Source organism: Schistocerca serialis, chromosome 4, assembly GCF_023864345.2.
Source record: "Schistocerca serialis cubense isolate TAMUIC-IGC-003099 chromosome 4, iqSchSeri2.2, whole genome shotgun sequence".
NCBI lineage: Eukaryota > Metazoa > Arthropoda > Insecta > Orthoptera > Acrididae > Schistocerca > Schistocerca serialis.
In genome coordinates, this window is record NC_064641.1 from 731,286 (window position 1) to 743,240 (window position 11,955).

An 11,955-nucleotide genomic window follows, 5' to 3' on the forward strand; every position below is an offset into this window, starting at 1 on the left:
AAGACGTTACGGGTAACGGCCGTCAGGCATTTAGGATGTTGGACCTCTAAGGAGCACCGGAGACCGAATCAACCTGGCGCACCAAGGACTATACTGCAGCAGTATCCAGGCAGGCCAAAAATGGCTTGATGAGGTATTCAGACACGCGTCAGCACGCTGCCATCCCGGCTAGATAAAATACTCCACAAATAGAGAGACAACTGAGGCCGGCGACCACTGACTGAAATGGTTACTCAAGAATTTACATTGCACTGGTGCAAGTGACCGCAGAAGCGCGGGTTCTAAGAAATAACAGTGAACCTTGGAATTGTTCTTTATTTACTTTTTGTTATTATTTTTACGGTGCAAATGTTGCTAATGTGCTGCCCTAGGCACAAGAAATCCAGCAGACATTGGTTATTGACTGGGGCAGTATGACTGCGGATCCAATAGCGGAAACATTCATCTACAGATTAAATGCACCAAAAGAAATGAACAAAAACATAATAGATTCTGTAGTGCGAACAGTGGTATTAGTAGTTGGTTAACTGGTTAAATTTTTTTTTGCAATTGTAGTAGCAGTTGTAGTGGTTATAGTATTAGTATTTTTCTAATATTAGTGTTTTTTTAAGTACCAGGAATAAATAAATAATATATATTATTATATATATTATTTATTATAATATATATTATTTATTTATTCCTGGTACTTAATAAAAATACTACAACTGCTACCACTATTACAAAAAAAATTAACCAGTTGACCAATTATAGGGAGATCCATCTGAAGTATAGGATGAGATTATCTCGATAAAAAATGTGCACCAATTCTTTCGTTACGCCAAATTAATCTATTTTTGTACAAAATGTGCTGCGTCCTACTTTTAGCGTTACCCAGGAACAACGACAAGGACGTAGTAGAATGATGTTCCCATGGGGTGCTTCATTAGTGTGAGTCCCCTTGCCTCTCACATGTTGGGGTGCTTCATTTTTAGTGTGAGTCCCCTTGCCTCTCACAATTTGGGGTCCTTAATTAATGAAATTAGCCACGAAGAAATTGTTCAAAATTATCCCCATTTGGTTCAATGCATAAAGTCAATCGTCTCCGAAAGTTGTCCAAAGGTTTGAGCAGCACATCCCGTGGTATGGCTGCACACATTCTTCGAATGCGTTGCTCCATATCGTTTCGGGTTGTGGGCTGTCTTTCATAAACAATATTTTTTCAATAACCAAACAAGAAAACTATCAGGAGATGTTAGGTCTGGTGAACGTGGAGGCCACTGAGATGGGCCGCCGCGTCCTGTCCAGACAACGGTACCGTAAACTTAAAACGTTCCGCACGTTTCTAGCATAATGGGGAGCTGCTCCGTCCTGCTGGAACCACATTCGCTGCCTAGTTTCTAAACCAACATCTTCCATTTGCTCCAACAAATGATCACAGAGAAGTGCTAAATAAGACACCCCAGTAACATTTCGGTCAAAAAATACGGTCCTATCAAGTAACGGTTTAAAATTCCACACCAGACCATTAATGACCATTTGTGTTGATTGTCAACGGGTCTGTGCCAGTGTGGATTGACAGGGGACCAATAATGACAATCATGACGATTTAATTCGCCATTGTTTTTGAATGTGGCTTCATCGGTGAACATAACGTATCTAAACAAATCATTGTCATCTCTTATCATTTCCAAGGCCCATTGGCAGAAATGCAAGCGTATTTGCATATCGTTCGGCGTTAATGCCTGTGCTAGTGTGATATGATATGCATGATATTTATGTGCCTTCAAAATCCTCAAAACAGTTTGTCTCTGAATCACACGACTACTCATTTCGGGATCCAGTTGAACACAGGTGAGAACGGTAAGGGTACAAGTGTCATATTCATTTTATTCGCGATGACGAGGTGGACGGTGCATGTATCCGTTTCGAGCTCGTTGAGTGCAATTTCGAATAATGTTTTCGCTTGGATGTCTCTGTTTGGGAAACGGTCCACATACAATTGCGCAGCTGCAGCGTAATTGATATGGCACTCACCCAAAATTAACATCATATCAACAATCCCTGTAGGATAGTGAGCCATGTTTCGCTAAAGAATAATTTACTTTCGTTAGTTGATGTTTACAGCTCAAAATCTGAAAGTGAAGCGACGTCTGATCGCACTGCACCGACCTCTATACTGAGCCATAGTTCACAGTTTGGCCACGGTAGCGCCACAGTCGGGTGAGTAATGCAATTGTGAAGAGTTCCCTAACGAGATTTTAGTACCATTCCGCCTCCCTCCATCAAAAACTGTGGCGGGTAGGACATATTCTGTAAAAAAAAGCTTAGTTTGGTGTAATGAAAGAAATGGTGCACATTTTTTATCGATCTGATGCCTCGTTGTCGGATCATTCTAAATAAATCGGAGTTCTTCCCCAATTTTTTTCTCGATTTCAGCGTCATCTGTCAATGGTTGAAAAACATTTTTCAGACAAAACTTGTTTATTTGCTTATGGAGAATTCGAATCCGCAATAAAAAATGTGGGTTTCCATTTGAGATTTAGAAGTTGCACCCTGCCACACCCAAGGGGGCATGGACTGGGGGTCACTTGTAGTATCATTTGATGTTCCCCTTTGAGTTTAAGAACCTGTCTCACCCACTATTTTTACCCGATGTATATTTTTCGAGATAATATCAACCGAAACTTCAGATGGACTCCCCTGTATATATACAGGGTGGTCCATTGATAGTGACTGGGCCAAATATCTCACGAAATAAGCGTCAAACGAAAAAACTACAAAGAACGAAACTCGTCTAGCTTGAAGGGGGAAAACAGATGGCGCTATGGTTGGCCCGCTAGATGGCGCTGCCATAGGTCAAACGGATATCAACTGCGTTCTTTTAAATAGGAATCCCCATTTTTATTACATATTCGTGTAATACGTAAAGAAATACGAATGTTTTAGTTGGACCACATTTTTCGCTTTGTGACAGATGGCGCTGTAATAGTCACAAACGTATAAGTCTCTGGTGTCACGTAACATTCCGCCAGTGCGGACGATATTTGCTTCGTGATACATTACCCGTGTTAAAATGGACCGTTTACCAATCGCGGAAAAGGTCGATATCGTGTTGCTGTGTGGCTATTGTGATCAAAATGCCCAACGGGCGTGTGCTATGTATGCTGCTTGGTATCCTGGACGACATCATCCAAGCGTCCGCACCGTTCGCCGGATAGATACGTTATTTAAGGAAACAGGAAGTGTTCAGCCACATGTGAAACGTCAACCACGACCTACAACAAATGATGATGCCCAAGTGGGCGTTTTAGCTGCTGCCGTGGTTAATCTGCACATCAGTAGCAGACAAATTGCGCGAAAATCGGGAATCTCAAAAACGTCGGTGTTGAGAACGCTACATCAACATCGATTGCACCCGTACCATATTTCTATGCACCAGGAATTGCATGGTGACGACTTTGAACGTTGCGTACAGTTCTGCCACTGGGCACAAGAGAAATTATGGGACGATGACAGATTTTTTGCACGCATTCTGTTTAGCGACGAAGCGTCATTCACCAACAGCGGTAACGTAAACCGGCATAATATGCACTATGGGGCAACGGAAAATCCACGATGGCTGCGACAAGTGGAACATCAGCGACCTTGGCGGGTTAATGTATGGTACGGCATTATGGGAGGAAGGATAATTGGCCCCCATTTTATCGATGGCAGCCTAAATGGTGCAATGTATGCTGATTTCGTACCTAATGTTCTACCGATGTTACCACAAGATGTTTCACTACATGACAGCATGGCGATGTACTTCCAACATGATGGATGTCTGGCACATAGCTCGCGTGCGGTTGAAGCGGTATTGAATAGCATATTTTATGACAGGTGGATTGGTCGTCGAAGCACCATACCACGGGCCGCACTTTCACCGGATCTGACGTCGCCGGATTTCTTTCTGTCGGAAAAGTTGAAGGATATTTGCCATCGTGATCCACCGACAACGCCTGACAACATGCGTCAGCGCATTGTCAATGCATCTGCGAACAATACGGGAGGCGAACTACTCGCTGTTGAGAGGAATGTCGTTACACGTATTGCCCAATGCACTGAGGTTGACGGACATCATTTTGAGCATTTATTGCATTAATGTGGTATTTACAGGTAATCGCGCTGCAACAGCATGCGTTCTCAGAAATGATAAGTTCACAAAGGCACATGTATCACTTTGGAACAACCGAAATAAAATGTTCAAAGGAACCTAAGTTCCATATTTTAATTTAAAAAACCTATTTATTTATTTATAATCAAGAAAATGTGAGTTGTCTTGTTTTAAAACAGTGTGAGTCAGGCTGATTTCCAAATAGTATTTCTGTTTTTGAAGAACTTTTTTTATCTGCCATGTCTGTGTTAATATGGGTTTAGTGTAATTTATCATACACATAAATTTCTTTAGTTTAAAAGCAATGGGTGTTTTACAGTTTTTACTTATCAAAATGAAACAAATTTCTTGACAAAACTTATCTGTTTAGTAATAACAACAGCGTAGAGGTGAAAAAGTAATAAAACTTTCCTGTATCAAACGAAATAGCTAACACCCAAACCTCGACATGTCAGACATTGAGATTGGTACTAAAAGCTGTATGTCGATAGAATATCAACCAACACTTCCATTTATTTCGTACTATGTGGTGTTGTCCAGCAGAACTGTAGTAAACGTTAATTAAAAGTGACACCAGAACTACGGAACACAGGTTAAGCGTAACTGTGAGTAGGTAACACGTGTAGCTTCCTTGGGGAAGTTAGTGAAGCGTTAATTCGTGCTACCAAGGGTCCTGGATCCATATCCCAATGTTGACAATTTTTTTAATGGATTATGCGTGAAAGTCTTATATGAAACTAATAATACCTCTGCAAATGTGATGCAATTGTCCTTTATTCTACTGTTCCGTTTGCTTACGTTTATTCTTTGAAACCACGAATGCACTAGCTGCTTCACGTGAGGGTCTCTGTTCTGTCGCACATGTACGACAACGCACCACAAGTATCTTTACAAGCGTACACTATAGGTTTGGTACTTTCTGGTAGCGAAGCGAAAGCAGACTGCCAAACACCGAAAAGTAGTTTTACACGTCAGGGAAATGTTCTCTCATTTAAGAGTTACACGCTCGCTGCATTTGTTTGTCGGGGTGGACGTCCCATGGCGCCCATCCCTCTTCACCGTTGATCCGCTCTCTCAGTCTCACAGGAGGCAGCTAAGATTCTGACCGAACACGCTCTGCTACCGTGAGGGCTAACCAATTCAAATACATGGGATCAAAGAAACTATCACTCACAGATGCACCTTTGCTGTGCTCTGTAGTTCTGGTATTGCTTTTAATGACCAGTTACGCATATTCTGCTGGACGACAGCACATATCACGAACTAAATGGGTATTTTGATTGATTATCTACGTACGTTTAGTACCGATCTCATTGTCTGACATCTGAAGGTTTGGGTTAAGAATCAGTCATTTAGATACACCATAAATACGATGTATCAGAAATATCGATTTTTGTATTACAATCGACAACAAAGATCAGTCGATTTATCGAAAAGTCGATGTATTGATATTTTAGTAAAACACAATGGGTTATGACTTATTTTATTCACTATTAATTCGCGTTGTTGTCGCCTTGTGGCTCACCGATACACACCTAGAAGTGCTCCACTATCACTGCCGCACATGCGGGCGACCTGTGTGGAACCTGTAGAGGTCCGTAATGAATGATCTCAGCAGTGGGTGGGTAGAGAGCCACACTCTTCTGGAGGTGAGGATGTGTCCGCTCTGGGCGTGGATGCAGCAAGGCGGTGGGAAGGAAGCAGGCGGATCCATCTAGAACGTAGGACTGGCGTAAGTACATCCACAAGGTCCCATCAGTAACGATGTTGCAGCTGGCAGCCAGAGTTATGCGTCAGCTCTGATGAGTGTCGTAGGTGCTCATGTCAGATAGCAGCCTCGGAGGCAGGGACGGCACTCCGAGGCTGCTCGCTGACATGAGCACCTACGACACTCATCAGAATTTGTGTATTGCATATACTTCTAAAGTAGGTAAATAAAAACACACGCATATGCCGATAGAACACTGTGTCAAAATACCAAAGCAATCGGTAACGAAATTTCGGAGGTTAAGCACGCTATGGTGGCAGCATTCCCAGTCAGCAGTAAGACGACGAGAAACTCCCAAGTCAGGGTTCCCTCCCAGGCAGCGTACAGAAGTGGCAGCCTGCTGGATAATGCACGCACTCGCTGGCATAGCCACGCGTCTCACGCAGAATGGGCCGAGAGTCCCAGAGTCAAACTTTGGACCCCAGCATCGATGGTAGCGTCAGCGCTGGCAGCCAAGGAGTACGCCCAACGATGCGGCAGGGGGCGGGGGGGGGGGGGGGGGAGGAGCGAAGGGGGGGTTGTTGGTCGGCTGGTCGGCACTAGATCGTCTAGGAATGAACTGCTGATCTATGGACCCCCAAGTAGGTGGCCCGCAGTGGATGGTGGTCAGCTGCCAGATGGCCCTCCGATAGGAAGGCACTAAGTAAACAGCATTCGGACTTAGATGCTGCTGGGTGATGCACAGTTAGCTAAGACAGTGTCTGGTGGTGACAGCTTGATGGCCAATTTCAGAATGATGACCAGCATATTCTTCCCCTCATATCTGGCTCCAGGTTCTGAATGATACTGCTTGTCTAAAATTGGCAGTATTTATGCGAGTTCGGTCCATCGTTGTTTATGGAATGGCAGCACCTCCTCTGCCGTAATTCACAACAGAGCTGATGTGCGAGAAGTGGACGTTAGGCAATCATGGCATCATCACCTCGGTTTCCCAATCTTTCCATTGAGTCACCAATATCGCAGCCTTGGCAGTGCCGTTTACCAACTTCGCCTTTCAGGATACACGGCTGATGTCTTCCATGACGTCAGCACAGTCTGAATATGGCTTCTTGTGGCCCCTGAAACTGGGGTTTCTTGTGACATCCTGCCATGAGCAGCGTGGAGTGGCCGCGCGGTTTGAGGCGCCATGTCACGGAAACCGCGGCCCGTCCCGCCGGAGGTTGGAGTCCTCCCTCAGGCATGGCTATGTGTGTTGTTCTTGGCATAAGTTAGTTTAAGTAGTGAGTGAGTCTAGAGACCGATGACCTCAGCAGTTTGGTCCCTTAGGAATTCACACACACACTCACACTCACACTCACACGCACACACACACACACACACACACACACACACACACACACACACACATACTGCCCATGAGGTTTTCTTACTAAGCTGGAGACAGGATCTTGAGCCAGGTTAAGCAAAGACGCGGCATAGCTTTTGGACTTAGTAATGTGACAACAGTTCACACATTCTCGAAAATAACAGTCTATTTGGTCGTCTAAAGGGCGACGCTTACGAAGCAAACACAAAATGTCGCGAGAGGACCACAACAAGAAGAGGGACTGGAACTTCTGGATCACTAACCTGAAATACTGTGAAGTGGTGGTGTAGGCATCGGAAGTAGTACACGTCCCAATGGTACTTGCCACCATGGAACGATGGGAACAGACTCACAGTAGGCGCCACCAAGGCCTATGCTAGACCAGCCGTTAGCTGTTGACTTATTAAAGTCTTGATAGATTGCTGTATGATAAGGGGCTTTGTGATTTCAACTGTTGTTCCTCCTAAGGGTCAAGGAATTCCATGAAATCCTCATCGTTAGTGATGCGGTGAATAGGTGGCACTTCGACGCCACTTTTAGAAGAGTGTTTCCGATACTTTCATCTGAACACTAGTTGCAATATTTTCTGGCTTGATACAGTCAGCCTAAGTAAGAACACTGTGAAATAACGGAAGTCTTTACCGAGCGAGGTGGCGGAATCTTTACCACACTGGTCTCGCATTCGAGAGGAGGACGTTCGAACCCGCGTCCGCCCATCCTGATTTAGGTTTTCTGTGATTTCCCTAAATCACTTTAGGCAAATGCCATGATGGTTCCTTTGAAAGGGCACTGAAGACTTCCTTCCCCACCCTTCCCTATTCCGATAGGACCGATGCCCTCGCTGTTTGGTACGCTACCCCGAATCAACCAACCAACTAAAAGTCTCTGAATAAAAACCAAGTTTGTCGTAGTAATATGAGAAACCTAGCTTGAGACAAACACTAAACATAATATGAGCTCACAGCGTACGTCGACAGACTGAAAGCTAGTACACGTCTGGTAAGCATGCCCGGATGAACGCGAGATTGGGTAGTTGTCCGGTGACCTCCGGCACGGACGTGGCAAAGGAGGCCATGTCTCTGGCTTGTCACTTTCTACACGTGCCTGCTGCGTACAAGTGGTGCGCCGTTTATGCTAGCGACTACATAGTCCCTCCCTCTGAGCTGCTGTTGTGGTTTTACGGCCCGTTACCGGCGACGTCGTTGTAGGCGGAGTAGAAACTCATACAGGGAAGTGATGGGAAAGGAAACCTCATTTTCAAGGAAACAATCCACACATTTGCCGTAAACTACTTAGAGAAAGCATGGAAATCCTATATCTGGGTGGCCGGGTGGGATTTGAAACACCATCCATCAGAATACGAGTCCAACGCTCTCTCAGTGTGGCGCCTACCTCAGTCTGTGTTCCTATCACGACAGTCCTTGCTAAAATGAGTGTAATAAATACATAGACTGTCTTCGCTAATGAAGATGATGTAAAACAATCATTAGGGCAAGTGCGTTTCGCGGCTCCCTTTTCTGAGTTGCCACAAACGGCACAAAAGTGTCTCCATTCGTAATGGAGTAGCATAACATGTAAGAGGCCTAGTTGAGTCTTGCCGCGTCAAAGCAGAACACAGAATTTTTAAGAATCTGGCGCTTTCAAGTGATGTTCTCGTCCCAATGTCCACAAGCTGTGACGCCGTAATTGATCTACTCATCAGTTTGCTAAGGCTCACTGTTCGCATTATCGTAAGTGAAGAAGTCTACTGGGATGACATCTGTTTTTTATTCTGTGCATAGCATCAGACTAAAACAGAAAAGCAATCACAGAAATCATGTGATATTGAAACGTACCGGAGTCACGAAGACGTATGACCAGTAGTAAATTACGATACTAGCATGTTTCACGAAATCTGAGATTTCATTCTTTTTTCGGCTATGTTTTATCTAGAATTGCAAACCTGATGTTCAGAAGGATACCCTTGGGGCCAATGTGTTGTATGGAAATGTGTATTTAATTTTCATTCTTTCCCATGTTTTGTGTTATACGTCTGAATACCAGTTTATCTTCGATTTTAATGACGTTAAGTAGCCTTTAACTTCCATTTGCTTCTTTTGACCATAATTGGCATACATTCTGCACTGTGCAGTATTTGATTATGAAATTTTTTCATAACATTTTATTGTCGATTGAATCAAGAATAGTTGGAATACATAAAAATAAAAAATATAAATATTCCTTTGCATATAAAAGTCGCAAAAAGCTACAAGCGCGCGCACACACACACACACACACACACACACATACACACACACATACACACACACTGTGTGTGTGTAGCTTTTTGAGACTTTTGAGACGATGTCTCCCTATTAAGTTTATGTAAATTTGTGTGTTACATATACTTAAAAATAGATGAATATAAGTACGTTGTGTCATAATTTCAAGGCAGTTGGTCAAAAACTTTCGGAGATTTGCGCTTTTGCGATTTTTATGTAAGTACAAATGTAAATGTCCATTCCTTCTAAATCTCAAATTCCTTCATAGATTGCTTTGAAATTTTTACAAAACGTTCCTTTTGAATTCTCGAATGTTTTTATATACCTACTGGAACGCCATCCGGTGTGTAAGTAATGTAAGTAATAAGAGGGGAAACGTTATGAAATGTATATGTCGATTTGTTCAGAATTGTTAACCTCCGAAATTTCGTTACCGATTGCTTTGGTATTTTGACACAGTGTTCCATCAGCATACGCGTGTGTTTTTATTTACCTACTTTAGAAGTATATGCAATACACAAATTTATATAAATTTATTAATAGGGAAACGCTACAAAATGTACAGTAGTGAAACGTCGATGGCGAACAGGAAAGTTCTATTTATGACTTATTGGCTTATGATCAGAATAATACTATAGAATCTGAATTTGCAATAACAAGAAACAAGGCGGAGGAGATAGACAGAGGAATGGGAGGATATGGATAGTGGAAACGGGAAGAAGGAATCGGACAAAGAGAGGGGACAGAGAGAGATGGAGAGAGAAGTGCGAATAGAAGATGGACAGAGAAAGGGGGCACGAGGTGTTGTTGTTGTTGTGGTCTTCAGTCCTGAGACTGGTTTGATGCAGCTCTCCATGCTACTCTATCCTGTGCAAGCTTCTTCATCTCCCAGTACTTACTGCAACCTACATCCTTCTGAATCTGCTTAGTGTATTCATCTCTTGGTCTCCCTCTACGATTTTTACCCTCCACGCTGCCCTCCAATGCTAAATTTGTGATTCCTTGATGCCTCAAAACATGTCCTACCAACCGATCCCTTCTTCTAGTCAAGTTGTGCCACAAACTTCTCTTCGCCCCAATCCTATTCAATACCTCCTCATTAGTTACGTGATCTGTAGCACCACATTTCGAAAGCTTCTATTCTCTTCTTGTCCAAACTAGTTATCGTCCATGTTTCACTTCCATACATGGCTACACTCCATACAAATACTTTCAGAAACGACTTCCTGACACTTAAATCTATACTCGATGTTAGCAAATTTCTCCTCTTCAGAAACGCTTTCCTTGCCATTGCCAGTCTACATTTTATATCCTCTCTACTTCGACCATCATCAGTTATTTTACTCCCTAAATAGCAAAACTCCTTTACTACTTTAAGTGTCTCATTTCCTAATCTAATTCCTTCAGCATCACCCGAGTTTATTCGACTAAACTCCATTATCCTCGTTTTGCTTTTGTTGATCATTTTATATCCCCCTTTCAAGACACTGTCCATTCCGTTCAACTGCTCTTCCAAGTCCTTTGCTGTCTCAGAAAGAATTACAATGTCATCGGCGAACCTCAAAGTTTTTACTTCTTCTCCATGAATTTTAATATGTACTCCGAATTTTTCTTTTGATTCCTTTACTGCTTGCTCAATATACAGATTGAATAACATCGGGGAGAGGCTACAACCCTGTCTCACTCCTTTCCCAACCACTGCTTCCCTTTCATGCCCCTCGACTCTTATAACTGTCATCTGGTTTCTGTACAAATTGTAAATAGCCTTTCGCTCCCTGTATTTTACCCCTGCCACCTTCAGAATTTGAAAGAGAGTATTCCAGTTAAAATTGCCAAAAGCTTTCTCTAAGTCTACAAATGCTAGAAACGTAGGTTTGCCTTTTCTTAATCTTTCTTCTAAGATAAGTCGTAAGGTTAGTATTGCCTCACGTGTTTCAACATTTCTACGGAATCCAAACTGATCTTCCCTGAGGTCCGCTTCTACCAGTTTTTCCATTCGTCTGTAAAGAATTCGCGTTATTATTTTGCAGCTGTGACTTATTAAACTGATAGTTCGGTAATTTTCACATCTGTCAACACCTGCTTTCTTTGGGATTGGAATTATTATATTCTTCTTGAAGTCTGTGGGTATTTCGCCTGTGTCATACATCTTGCTCACCAGATGGTAGAGTTTTGTCATGACTGGCTCTCCCAAAGCCGTCAGTAGTTCTAATTGAATGTTGTCTACTCCTGGGGCCTTGTTTCGACTCAGGTCTTTCAGTGCTCTGTCAAACTCTTCACGCAGAATCTTATCTCCCATTTCGTCTTCATCTACATCCTCTTCCATTTCCATAATATTGTCCTCAAGTACATCGCCCTTGTATAAACCCTCTATATACTCCTTCCACCTTTCTGCCTTCCCTTCTTTGCTTAGAACTGGGTTGCCATCTGAGCTCTTGATTTTCATACAAGTGGTTCTCTTCTCTCCAAAGGTCTGTTTAATTTT